Raw genomic sequence first — 13,819 nt, 5'->3', positions numbered from 1 at the left:
GCTGTGAATGTCTAGGAAATCAGAAATTAGATTAATTTGATGAGAGTCATTAAGGAAGGGACTTATTTTTTTTCTGAGGCATTAATTGAATCTGAGAGATGGAGTCAAAATTAGCATCAGGTTCTGTGAGACTTTTTGTAGCTATAAGTTCAAAAGACAGTTTAGAATCATCTAGCAGTGTCTTGACATTTAAGAGATTCTCATAATTGTTAAATAAATGTGTTGTTTTAGTAGATTATTTATTAATCTTTAGGAATTTTAAGGTTGTGTTGTGTTTCTCAAGTGAATCATTGTTATACACACCTTTGGATCCATGGTGAAGTATGTCATAAGTAATTTATTACTAATATAACGCTTTTTAGCTTAGGAATATTTAGAATGGATTTGTAGTTATTTCTCTTGTAATATAGTAGCTACTAGGAACAATGCAAATTTCTGAAGGTACCCATAGGAATGCACATGTATAAGTTACACTTTATGCTTGTAGTGAAAAAAGATGATAGAGATCTGTTCTAAAGGAAGATGAGTTGCCTACCAGTTGTTTTTACCTAACTTACATTTTCCTCTTTTATCTTTGTCTCTCACTGCATCTGGAAATTCTTTTTTATTATTTATTTACTTATTTATTTATTATAATTTTTATTGGGGTATTTGATTGGGGTATTTTTATTGGGGTATTTATTGGGGTAGTTGATTTACAATGTTGTGTTAGTTTCAGGTGTACAGCAAAGTGAGTCTGTTATACATATAGGTATATCCACTCTTTTTTAGATTATTTTTCCATATAGGCCATTACAGAGTATTGAGTAGAGTTCCCTGTGCTATACAGTAGATTCTTATTAGTTATCTATTTTGTATATAGTAGTGTATATGTGTCAATCCCAGTCGTCCAATTTGTCCCTCCCCATCCCCGCATACGCTCTGGTAACCATAAGTTTATTTTTTACATCTGTAACTCTATTTCTACTTTGTAGATAAGTTCATTTGTAGCCTTTTTTTAGATTCCACATATAAGCAATGTCATATGATATTTGCCTTTCTCTGTCTGACTTCACTTAGTATGATAATCTCTAGGTCCATCCATGTTTCTGCAAATGGCATTATTTCACTCTTTTATTGGCTGAGTAATATTCCGTTGTATATATGTACCACATCTTCTTTACCCATTCCTCTGTCGATGGACATTTAGGTTGCTTCCATGTCTTGGCTATTGTGAATAGAGCTGCAGTAAACATTGGGATGCATGTATCTTTTTGGATTATGGTTTTCTCTGGATGTATGCCCAGTAGTGGGATACCTGGATCATATGGTAGCTCTATGTTGTTTAAGGAACCTCCATACTGTTCTCCATAGTGGCTGTACCAGTTTACATTCCCACCAAAAGTGTAGGAGCGTTCCCTTTTCTCCACACCTTCTCCAGCATTTATTGTTTGTAGATTTTTTGATAGCATTGTCTTTTTTTCCCCTCAAGAAACACTTGCATTTAAAAGGATTAGTTGGGACTCAGCTTACCCAAGAAGCGAAATAGTTTAGTCACATAGAATTCTTTGGTTTTTGAATCCCTTCCATAAATGAGAATACCCTTCAAACATGTGGGAGTATGATATGTATCTAGTGAAAAATTCAAATTATTGATCTCAAACTTTTAAAATAATGGAATTAATTTTATAATTTTCACATCAAATAAAAATATTAGAAAATTTACCTCCTATATATTTACATTTTATATATGTGGATATGCTGCAGTCTTGAAGGGGGGCATACAGTTTAATTTTCAACATGTTACATAAAAGTTTTACATAAAAATATTTAAAAATCCAGACTTCTGGTTTCATGTGAAAGACAGAGCATATATATACATCTCCCTTCTTTTTACAAGGTCCCGATGAAATAACTTTTTTTAAAACTATGATATAAGCATTAGTTGAATATAAAAAGATAAAAAGATTGAAAATATTAATGGAGTCTAGATACAAGCCAAACATCTGATTAGTAGGCATTCCAGGAGCAGAATGCTAGGATGGTAGTTGGGAGTATTTGATGTAAAAAACAGTAAGTTATCTTGAACGGAAAAAACACATGTCTTCAATTAGAAGAGCTCAACAAAATACCATAGAGGACAAATTTTCAAATACATGTATTCTTCTCACATTCTTTTGTGTTTTCAGAAGACTAGAAATAAAGGAAATACCCTTGAAGCTTCCATAGTGAAAAGTAACTGGGTCACCTACAATGGGATGAGAAACATACTGATATCAACACTTTCTCAGCAGCATTAGAGACATTTCAGAACTAGGAAATAGTAGGATAATTTTTCCTAAAATTTCTAAGAGGAAATAATTTCGGATAAAGAATTCTGCCTCTACCCAAAATTTCAATTAAATGAATCAAGAAAATAATTTTCTGACATGCAAGAGCTTGGAAAGTTTAGTACCTTCACAACCCCATATGTAAAGACGCTCTAGCAAAAAAAAAAAAAAGAAAAAAAAAAGGAAATAAGAAAAAGGTGACATAAACATATAAACATAGAGAAGAATAGAAACTCAGCATTTCTGGATGAAGTAGAGAAAAGTGGGAACAAATTAATAAAGAAGGCATTTTTAGTTCATGCTTGGGACATTCTTCAAGAGTCAGGGGTTTTGTGACTACAGAATTTTATTTACTTCTCTGTGTCTTTGGCTGCACTAGTTGGTTCAGTGGGGAATAATCATGATATTCTAAATGCTGTTTTAATATTGTTGATTTGAAATCAATCTATACACATTGCAGAAGATTTAATTATCGTACAACAATATAAATATTAGATATCTTAATATCATTAATAAAATCAAGAGGTGAAAGGTAGGAGGCAGTGAAATATGGCAGATCTCTTATTTCATAGTGTGGAGTTAACAGATATTGTCAAAAATTGACAAATTACAGTATAAGTCCTTATATTAAATTTGTAATGGTAAATACAAAAAAAAACCCCATGCACCTCAAACTGAAAAAACCCCAATTACTATTAAAATGAATTATTTCTGGGACTGGAACCAGGGAGAGGTCAAGGAGGACAATTTTACCATTTATTTTAGACACTTGTATATGATTTGATTTTTATTCATGATGTGAAGATATTGTTTTAAAATAAAAGTAAAAATAATACTCCTGAGTTTATGAGGAGCACACATTTGGAATGGCATTATGACATACTGGTGTCTGTACTGACTCATTCTCTGCAAACAACCAAAATTCTTGATAAAATAGAAACAAAACATATTCACAAATGCTTCCAAGATTTAGAAAGAGAGGAGTACACAGGCTAAGTTAAGGAGGGGCCCACAGTGGCAAATAGAGCACTGAAGCCAACTCTCACCCTGAGGACATTTGCCAAACTAGGTGACCTTGAGTTTTAATTTGTATAGCCTCAGAGACCTCCAGAGAATGAAAGAGAGCCTAAGACTCTCTCCCAGTGATTAGTCTCAAAAAAGATTCTTAATACAGTTAAGACTCCAGAGGGCAACCTAGGCAGGTTAGGAGTGAAATGCAAATAAATCTCCCCTTCTTACACACCAAAGGACTTTAAGGAAGATTGTTAGTGTTGAACTTTTTGGTGTTGAATGTGTGTTAGGGGAATCACCCCTGAGATCCTGTTACATTTCACCTTCATTTAATGGTTACAGATATTAAAGAAATTAATTTTATTAATAAAAATAAGAGCTAATGCTTATAATTTGCTTGTTCTATGCCAGGGACCATTTCACATGTATATTAACTCATCTGAGTACTATAATAATGGCCATCTTTACAAATGCGGAAACTGAGTTTAAAGTCTTTAAATGGCAGTCAGAAATCACACCGAGGCAGTCCATCAATAGAATCCACTCTTTTAAGGGTCTTTCTGTGTTACTCCCCTTGGGTTGAAGAATTAGGCTCAACTAAAATAAATATGACAATAAAATAAATATGACAATATAGTAAATGAGTTTTGTGATTTAAAACAAAAGAGATATGACTGTAAAGATCTCAGACATTATTATAAGGGATAGAACTTTTTTTTTGAAATGCAGTTTCTGTTTAGCAGAAACTGATGAGGATTCAGCATCATGAAACAGTGGTGAAGTTAATAACTTTCCTCTAGTTATTCAGACCAAAAAATTAACTAATGACTATTTAGTGGAAAAATCACTGGAAGAATTTGATGTACTTTCTTATATTGAGGCATGGTTCAGAAAGGGGCCTCATTTGATTAGTGACAATTGGTCTCAAAAAATATAACAAAAAATTATACTAATATTTTATAAAAATTAACAAATGAGGGCTTCCCTGGTGGCGCAGTGGTTGAGAGTCCACCTGCCGATGCAGGGGACATGGGTTCGTGCCCTGGTCTGGGAAGATCCCACATGCCGTGGAGCGGCTGAGCCCGTGAGCCATGGCCGCCGAGCCTGCGCATCCAGAGCCTGTGCTCTGCAATGGGAGAGGCCACAACAGTGAGAGGCCCGCGTACCACAAAAAACAAAACAAAACAAACAAAAAAAATTAACAAATGACTTGAAATATATTAGAATTATTTGCTGAACAGTTGCACTACAAATTTTATCACTTGATATATAGTTTTATAATACTTAGAGTTGAGAATGAAGGGAATTTTAATTTAATAACACTCTGTTGACATAAGAGCCTTTTATATGGAGATGATATATTACCTAACTGCCTGGATGGTAGAATATGCAATGTTAGTTGGACCTAGCTAGGCAGCTCCAGGTTTGGTAGGCTGACAGGGCCTGCTGGCTGAGGGCTGAGCAGTTGAGCCATTAGCCAACCATAAGCTACAGTCTCAGGAAGGCAGGCCCTTCACATGTGTGGTAATGGTACTGTGTGTGTGTGTGTGTGTGTGTGTGTGTTTTGAGGACTGGGGGGGAACATTTCTCCTCAGCTAAAGGAATTCTATACCTACACAGAGGACAATGTGTCCAAGTGTTCCTGTATGGTATTCCACTGACTCCTGGAAGAGTGTGGGTATGCCAGGGTTGGGTCAGTTAGGAGGTGATGTGTGGACTCCTGGCTGTGTATGACCCTGCATCTATCCTTCCCTGGTAAGAGTGGTGTCTCATAAACATTCAGAAGGCACCCACTTCTGTGTTTAACCAGTGTGTGGTCGATGCAGAGTCATGACTCCATAAAGGTTCCAAGGTCAACAGGAGCAATCTCTGAATTTGATGCCAACCAAGGATGGCAGGAGCATCTATAGTGGATGCTTAAGGAACTGTCTATCAGCATCCTGGCTCCAAGAGTTATCCATATTCCCCTGTTCATCCAGTAGAAGCTATTTTGTTAATACAACCTCACTCCACCTCTGGTCACAGTTGACAGCCCCAAGGGTGAAAGTACTGAAAGGTAGGTCAATTAGAAACCTCATCCAGGAATTTTGGATCTTTTGTGAGTTCAATTATTCTCAATGAAAACGACTGTTGTCCAACATTAAAAAATCTATCCTTAAAAAAATAATATTACTCTGTCTTCATTGCAGTAATGGAGACAAAGGAATAAAAACATTGACATAAGGATGTCTTTTTCATGGATTCATCACAGAAGGCTGCAAGTCAAATCACTGAGTTCTGCTTTTAATCTCTCAGAGCAACTAGACACTAATATTCATTGAATTGAATATTCACTGAATTGGGAATAAAGCTTCTAAACTGTTAGTTAGCAATTCTGATGCAGTGCACTCTCAGAGAAAACAAGGGTACCATCAAAAGAGAAAGAACTTACTGAAGGCCCATGCCAGTTTCTGATTCATAGGGGAATGTGATAAAAATAATACTAGCTTATTAGTTGCTAATTGAATCTCTCTCATTTCGGTACTCATGAAGATAACAGCAGAATTCAAACACTAACTGCTACAACATCATGCTGATTTTCATTAAATTTGGCAAAAGGGTGCCCAGCATGGAAATATTAAACTACTTTCAGACCATATGGCTAAAAAGCTTCTTCTATTTATAGCCATTATGTTTTATTTTAATTTTTTAATACTGGCACTTGCTGGAGTCTAGATAATTGGTCACCTACAAAATACTTCTTTTCAAATGTTCATGCCTTGGGAGAAAGACCCTTTAATAAAAAACCTTGAACTTTTGATTAATGTATTACATAAAATAGAAAATTATAGTTTCATAAATATACACAATTTTAAAGTACATTAATCACATAAACAAAAGAGCATATTATTTGACAACTCAAAAATAATAATAGTGTATAGAAGTCAAATTTCTTAATCTGTATTATACAATAGATCCCCAAATCTTTCCAAATTCCCATCACTTTTTAATTTATAAAGAGCACTGTGTTAAGTTTACAGATGTTGAATTGGTTGAGAGGACTCAGGAGACTAAAGTAAGACAGTAAAACTTAAAAACTACTTGAACAAATATATACATATATATATATATATATATATATTTTTTTTTTTTTTTTGCAATACGCAGGCCTCTCACTGTTGTGGCCTCTCCTGTTGCGGAGCACAGACTCCGTACGTGCAGGCTCAACGGCCATGGCTCATGGGCCCGCTGCTCCATGGCATGTGGGATCTTCCTGGACCGGGGCACGAACCCGTGTCCCTTGCATTGGCAGGCGGACTCTCAACCACTGCGCCACCAGGGAAGCCCCAAATACTGTATTAATGCTTTTAAACTTAATGCAGATACGAGTTGACATCTGTTAAAACTATTATCCATCTTTCAAACTGTGAGATACTTCAGTTTTTTATGAATAACCCTAACAGGTTTTCTGAATGAATGTGGAGATAAGTCCCCTGATATCCACAGTGGGTCTGATAAAAGAAAAAATTGACACATAACGTGGATAACACAAGCTCAAAAGGAGAAAACTGTATTTTATAATCTAAATTATTTAGTTGACACTTGAAAAAATTATACCTGTAGTACTTGCAATGTTAGCCTCTACCAGGAAGGTAATGAATAGAAGACAGTCATGTAAATAAAGTCTTGGCCAATTTAAGTATATGATGATGCCACTTGGCCTGGAAAACATTTTAATTCACATCAAGTACATATGACAGCATCTTTCCTGGCCTTCTAGCCTAAGAGGTTTCATGGGTAAATTCATAATATGCTGCCCCAGGGTCCAAGTCAAAGATGGTAAAGGTATTTTGAGATTCTGTTTGGAATTCTTAGGCTGTATTTTCTCTGAAGAGGAGATAATAGATGTTTATGGTTTATATATGAGTGGTCTCCCAGGTACATCAGTGACATTCAAAGTTATCTCAATTGGTTTTGGTTTCAACATAGACTTGCCCTATATTGTCAAACCAGTCCCTAGCATTATGAGGAAAGATACCCTTTCCCGTACAAAGTCAGTTTTTTTGACCTCTAAAGATATCCTATTTCTAGAACTACAGCCGGGAGGAGGTCAGGTGTTCCTCTTGGGAATCAGAACTACACTGAGGATTCCTTGCAACCTTTGTGGCATTACCTTGAGAGAGGTTGGCATCTACTCAGAATGCTGTAGTACATGAAACAGACTCGGAAGCTTAGTTTAAACAAAGGCAAATCAAACTGTAATGCCAGGTGAGGATAGTGGTGGTCACTTTTGGAGACAATATTTAAAACCAACAGTCTTCCACCTGTTTAATACTGCATACATCTAACTGATGTAATCAACACACTTCAAAAGACCTAAGGCCCCTGGAGGCAGCCAATGAAAGGAGTGGTAGCAGCCGTGATCATGTGCTATTGAAAACAATACATTAACTCAAGAAGGTTCATTCAATACAAGTTGCTGGTAATAATAGTAATAATAACAGAAATAACAACAGTAACAGCACAGCACTTTTTTTAAATGCTTCATTACTTTTCACATATCTTAGCATGAATTTTCTGAATTTCACAATATTATTATTATTATTGTGATTACTATTATTGGTATAGTATCCTATTTAAATAACATGGCAGAACATCAGATAAAAGTGAAAAAAAATTCAGTCTCCAAATTTCTCATTTCAAAAAATTCAGATTGTATATAGTGTGTTCCTTTTGTGGCATGCTTATAATTTTGCTTTAGTGACAAAACTCAACTAGCAAAAACACACCTATTTTGCTGGTCATGATTAGAACATGAAAAGATCATAAGACAGAAGGCTAAATAAGTTAAGCAGGATCACAAAGTTCAAAATTTCTCAGATTTTTCTGTGGGTTCTGGCTTCACCAACTCTAGTGTTCCAGGCTAAAATTGTTGGTGACTGTTTTTTCAGTTCTCTGACTAGAGACTTGAGGTCTTGTGGGGAAGTCTCTACACTCCCCCACGTTGATGTAAGCCCTAATTCCCTTATTAAACTTTGCATTTCTGTAGTAATTTTTGTAGCTCTTATTTTCTTGACCAAACCCAGAAAGATATACTTGGTTAGGTTTTTAAATTGTTTTGTACACGTCTTTCTGAGTGTGCTGTCTGTCTGTAGGGATGATTTTCTGCATCTTGTTTTCTTTTATAATATCTTTGTGTTAGTTTCTATCACAATCAGGTTATTTTCTTGAACTTATAAAAGGGAGAGGAGGGTCAGGAGAGCTAATTTATAACTAAAGCTTCCTCTTTAGTTGTTTTTGTGAAACATTCAGAACTATGGCTTTGTCTTTTCTATGATCTCTTGGCTCTCTTAACCCTCCTTTTTCTTTTTCTGAACCCCCTCCTCTTTTTTTTTTTTTTTTGGTACCTTCTCTTTTCTTTCCTTCTATTGTTCTTTCCCTACTCAGTGTAGAACTGAGTCCCAAAAGGAAGCTTTGAATGTGTATTAGTTTCCTAGGGCTATTGTAACAAATACTACAGACTGGGTGCCTTAGCAACAGAAATTAATTTTCTCACAATTCTGGAGGCTAGAAGTCTGAGATCAAGGTGTTGACATGGTTGGTTTCTTCTAAGACCTCTCTCTTTGACTTGTAGATGATCTTGTGGTTTCTTCGCATGATACCTGTTATGTTGTAGTCTGTGTCCTAATTTTCTCTTACAAGGACATCAGTCATTTTAGATTAGGGCCTACCCTATTGATCCCATTTATAACTTAATTACCTCCTTAAAGGCCCTATTTCTAAATAAAGCCACATTCTAGGGTACTACAATTAGGGCTTCAACATATGAATTTTGGGGGAACACAATTCTGACCATGATAGCCTGGTTAGTAGAGTTTATTGGTCCCAAACTGGTTCAGTCTCTTCAAGCACTTATTGTGGACTCCTTGAAATACATGTGAGTAGGCAAAGAACCTCCCTTTCCCCTTTCTCCCCCCCTCCCCACCTCCATCCTTCTCTCTCCTTATTTATCCTGCCTGGTGTTCTCTGAGGTTCTTTGATCATTATCTTTTTAAAGATTCTTTGTCATTGTCTCTTCAATATTTCTTCTGCCCCTTGTTCTTCTCTCTCTCCTCCTTCTAAGATTTCAGTTACATATATATTAGACCATTTGATATTGTACAGCTCTTGGATTCTGTTTTCTTTTTCAACTTTTTGTTTTCTTCTTGTAATTCACTTGGAATAATTTCTATTGGCCTATTTTCAATGCATTAATTCTTTCCATGCCTGTGTCAAATCTACTGATGAATTAATAGAAAGCATTCTTCATCTGTTTCTGTGTTTTTCATTTCTAACACTTCTATTTGATTTTTTCTTATAACTTTCATCTCTCTGCTGATATTGCCCATGAGTCTGTGCATGTTATTCTGTTATCCCCTTTTCCACTAAAGCCTTTATCATTAATCATAGTTATTTTATATTCCCTTTCTGAAAGTTCTAACATCTGAATCATATCGGTGTCTGGTTCTGTTGATTGCTTTCTCGCTTTCTCTCTTGACAGTTTTGTGTGTGTGTGTCTATGTGTTTTGACAGTGTTGTGGGGTTTTTTTTCCATTTGTGTTTCATAAATTTTGGTTCAAGGCTGGACATGATGTAGAAGAGGAGAGAATAAAGTAAACTTTCCGTAGATTGCCATACCTTTTCTTCTTATAGGCCTTAGTGCAGAGGGTTGTGCTAGTCTTGTCAGGAATTGTGTTGGTTTGAGGTTTTGTGTTGCTAGGATTTACCTTAATGCATTGCTAGCTTCATGTTACTCCATTGTTACCTTTGTTTAGGGTGAATATTGGCTTCCAGAAGATTTTTCTTCATTATTTCTGTTCTACCCTCCTTGTAGTCTATGCCTCATGTTGCTGTTACTGAGGTCTTGCTAGTGGTGTTGGGGGGCATGGGATGGGTGTTTTGTAGTGTCCTGAATCAGCCTCAGCCTTAGACAGACCCATGTACCAGTATCTGGGTGGATCTCTGTCATTTTGAGTTTCTGCAGCAATCCTATGGTTTTCTGCCCCTGCCTATCCCAGAGGAGAGGAATTTTTTTTTCCTGTTCCATTCCTCCAGCCATAATAGTTCTTCACCTGTGCCCTAGAGGAGCAGGGTTTACCTGCCCTTCTTCTAGCAGCTTAAGGCTTTTGTCTCATATGAAAGAACGTTTTGGGTAGAGCTTTGGCCTGTTCTACAATGACAACTACTACTATTGATACTTTCTTCCCCCAGGTCTGTACCATGAGAGATGCTTTCTTTAGTTTCCCTCCCTGTCCCCAGTATTTCTTGTGAGCCCATGGTCCATAGTGTAGAGCCCACAAGTGCGTGCTAACTCCCCTTGTGTCTGTAAGTCCCTGTATTCGATACTCTCATGCCAGCCTACACTTAGCCTTAAGCAATTCATTAAAATTTTTTTCATACCATCTTGTATTTCCCATCTTCCCTCCATGATTCACCCCAGATAAATCAGTGCTGTAACATGTTTTTTTCTTGGGGACAGCTGTCTTTCTTAAATTTTTGGTTAACTTTTTTATACCATGTAACTTTGTCTCTTTAATGGGTTTAAGAAACGTTATAGTCATATAAATTGGCTTTTTGTTATTGTTAGGGTGGAAATGACACTCATTCCAGCTTTCTACATCCTAAATAGATGCTGAAAGTCAGTTTTGACATTAAAAACATTGTCTGACTAACTAAAGGAGAATAGATTTGGAGACTATGATGGAGTACTACTAGGATACTATTTTGGTAATCTGTGTGTTAGATAGTGATATCTGAAGCCAGTACTGGGAGAAGTATAAAAGTCAAAGGTTTTCAGGATGTAGAATTATGAGGTGTACTTGAGGAAATATTTTTGTCTGAAGCCTCTCTGGTAAAGTCACTCTTTTAAACCATAACATTTATTTTTGAATGTCATTTTCTCATACTAAATGAGCCAGAATATTTTTTCCCTTTATGTCATTTTTCAAAGACTCTGTTAAATCACTTTATTTATAACTATTGGAATATTTGAAGCTCTAGGGTATTTTCTTGCTTGTTCATTTATGAGTATGGTTACATATTTCAAGAATATTATACAAAAGTATAGAAAATGCATTCACAAAGTCCTTTTAATGAGAATTTGACGGAAGAATCACTACTTAAATAATAGCATTTTAGAGATGGAAGGGACTTCAGGAAACTTTTAAAGTAACATTTTTACATTTAAGAGATGAGAAAATTAAAAAGCAAAATGTTAAGTGACAGAAAATATTGCAAAGAGTTTTCTTGAAAAAAGTAGAGACTTGTCTTAGATGACATCTATCAGAGGAAAAGCTTTGTGTTTGTCTTTTAATTTTGAAGACTAAAGGCCTCTTCTTAAACTTGCTCTACCTGTTTTCCTCTCTTTTCTGGTTTTTAGCAGACTCAGAGCACTGGACCTCAGATTATTTTTTAACTTATTTATACCCTTTCCTTATTTCCTGGGTCTTCTTTGTGGCTGAGTCTAGGTGTACTCTTCTGTTTTGCTTTTCTTTTTTTCTTCCAAATTAGTAAATAGACCATTTCCTTTTAAGTATAACCCTTATAGGATGACAGATTGAAGACAGCAATAAAAAAGGACATTTTAAGCTGTTAAATATTAAAATTATGTTAACAAAAATCACTGGCGTCCTTCTGAACCGGTAACAGAAGTGTTAGTGGACTTATTCCACATTTGTTCTTAAGTGTGTTGTAGATTCATCCCTGCTTCTTAACTTGAGCATATTCCCTTCTCCCTTAAGACTTCCTCTTCCCAGCGTGCAAAAAGTGCCAGAACATCGAGAAAAGAACAGTATTGTACTTTAGCTCAAGTGGCTAATTTGCATTTCTTTTAAACTCTATAGCTAGTAATGTCAACTTCTTACCTCCCTCATATATGATCAGTTCTTAAGAGACATACCTTCTTAGCCACCAAGGTCATTTTTGCTGTAGGAGTATTTGACTCTGGGGCTCCCCTAGTGTTCCAGTTACATTGTAACAGACCCTGAACTAGAAATAGGAATCCTGATTCTCTTCTCAGGTTTTTATTGCTGCTTCCTAGTGAAATAGATCTTGTTATTTTTGCTGATGTATGATGATAATCTTCTTACATCTGTGCTATTTCCTATTTGTTTGGACATACTTTCAGTATCTTTACCAGTTCTTTTGCCATCTCTGCTTTTTTTTTTTCTCTTCTCTTTTTAAGTGTACCTGTAGAAATAGAAGCTCTTGATGAATCTGATGCCATTGATATAAAATGCAAAAGATCTTTTATGAAATCGTTTTATTCAAATGTCGCTGTGTCCCAGTCCAAAATTTTTCTGTTTTCTTAGTTTTTACCATATTAAGAGAATACAGGAGTCTCTGAAGAAAGTAAGTACATCCCTAATTCTCATCTATATAAAATGCAAACTTTTAAAAAATATTAAATATAATAATTGAAAGAAAAATGAGATTTTATGCATTCTACTAATTGCTTTATCTTCTCTTAAAAAACTTACAAGACTTTTTTTAAAGAAATACTTTAAAACTTCCATACAGTAAGATATCCTTAACTTTTAAATGTATGTAATGACTAGTGTGGAAAAGATAGTCAAAGAAAAGTAAAGCAGTTCCCTACACTGTGGAAAACAAAGGAAGCAGCATGTAACTTAATGATAAATATCTCTGAGGACTTTCTAATTACCTTCTAATATGGTGTTTATATTTAGAAAATTAATTTACCCATTTTTTATGGTCCCACATCCAATTCTAGAAGTAGGCTTTTAAGACATCATTGCTTAATTATAAAAGAAGCTTTAACAGAGTAGATTTTTAAGATCTGAATTTGCATATTTTAGCATTTCCCTAGGGTTTAAGACCTTTCCTATACCTTTGATTTGCTCTATACAAAGAAAAAAAGATCACATATTAAACACTTGCCAACAATTTCCTAATGTGCATTGTAAATTCATGATTACAATCTGTTTCTTCATATGAGTCTCATAGTGCACACTTAGGGGGCTTTTCTTCTACTTGTATTCAACTGATTTAATTAGGTAAGTCCCACTAACGTGCTAATTGGAAGACAGACTTTTTCCCATTTGCCTGAGATTAGATTGCATTCACGGAATCATAATTATTTTGATGGCTTACCACAGTGAAATAGATGAACTGTGTATCAGCTAAATTTTTAATGAAGTTAACTTTTTTACTTTCATTCTTATGTAATTTCTTTATCTTCTATATAAGGTTGTTTCTCAAAGTGTCTTTTATTTTTTTTTTCAGTTGTCATTCTCTTTCTAATATGTCACATCTCAAATACTTTAATAAAATTTTTTTGTATACTTACAAGACTGAAATTAAAGAAAGACAAAGCAGTTTTGATCTGAACACTTAATGCTAGGAAACAGAAGTAAGACAAATGATATATTAGAGCTCAATTGTGGTATAAAACATTTTATCTTATAAGTTCTTAGTATTTTACACATATTATAATTTCTGTCCATTTGACTCCTTTATTA

The 13,819-nt window shown here is 35.1% G+C and overlaps 1 protein-coding gene across 1 annotated transcript in view; it reads left to right on the top strand.

Annotated features, from left to right (window-relative positions):
- STPG2 (sperm tail PG-rich repeat containing 2) overlaps positions 1 to 13,819 on the top strand; it is a gene marked incomplete at its 3' end in the record, with an annotated part of 515,422 nt that overhangs the window by 105,563 nt on the left and 396,040 nt on the right.

This window comes from Mesoplodon bidens, assembly GCF_964165515.1.
Source record: "Mesoplodon bidens genome assembly, chromosome: 1".
Lineage (NCBI taxonomy): Eukaryota > Metazoa > Chordata > Mammalia > Artiodactyla > Ziphiidae > Mesoplodon > Mesoplodon bidens.
This window is presented reverse-complemented; position numbering and strand designations above follow the sequence as displayed.